The sequence below is a fragment of the Periplaneta americana genome, chromosome 4, assembly GCF_040183065.1.
Source record: "Periplaneta americana isolate PAMFEO1 chromosome 4, P.americana_PAMFEO1_priV1, whole genome shotgun sequence".
Taxonomy (NCBI): Eukaryota; Metazoa; Arthropoda; class Insecta; order Blattodea; family Blattidae; genus Periplaneta; species Periplaneta americana.
In genome coordinates, this window is record NC_091120.1 from 73,217,729 (window position 1) to 73,218,575 (window position 847).

Consider the following 847-nt stretch of genomic DNA (forward strand, 5'->3'; position numbering starts at 1 on the left):
TATATGCAATTAATTTATTTCAATTAATTTTATAACGTGACAGAAGCTAGGGAATCTGTTTATGTAAAATAAACAATACATATACTGCAATATTTGGCAACATGGGGTACACTCCCACAGGCTCACCGGATTTCCGGGAGACTAGTGACCTCTGTTGCAAATAGGTTCAACTATAATAAACTCTCGAGATACTCGATAATCGTTGTTATCGATATACATACCAAATGCATGGAGTACTCTCGGTTCCAAATAGCTTGGAGCACTGTATCGCGAGAAACGAAGGGGGGGGGAAAAAAATCACCTCAAGCTTCGTGGCTGTGTGTACTAGACTGTGGTTAAACTATAAAACGTCTTTGATCTATATTAGTTCCTATTCAAATGCTTTACTTGAAATCAGTGACTGATTATGCCCTGTAAGACGATATAAAATGAACTACAAACCCTTCAATATTCATATGCACTTTCTATCATTAAATGTACTTCATAAGTAGGCTGTGGCATTTGCTTTTCTTTTTTCTCTCTTGGACGGAGGAGGGACTCAAAGGCTTGCACTGAGTAGCCAAATGGCTGCACTCTTGTACAAGTACAGCACGCCGCACCGTGAACTTGCCTGGGCTATTGTATGATGATGATGATGATGATGATGATATGTGAATTAATGATGGCGAAATGAGTCCGAGGTCCAACGCCGAAAGTTTCCTAGCAATTCTGCAATACATTTGTCCTATGGCATAAAAATTGATTTCATAATATTTTGCATAGCCTACTTAATTTCAAAATAATGATTGTGCTTCATAACATAATGGTAGCTTTGTGTTCCCTTCTGCAAGTCTCTATTGGGGGGGGG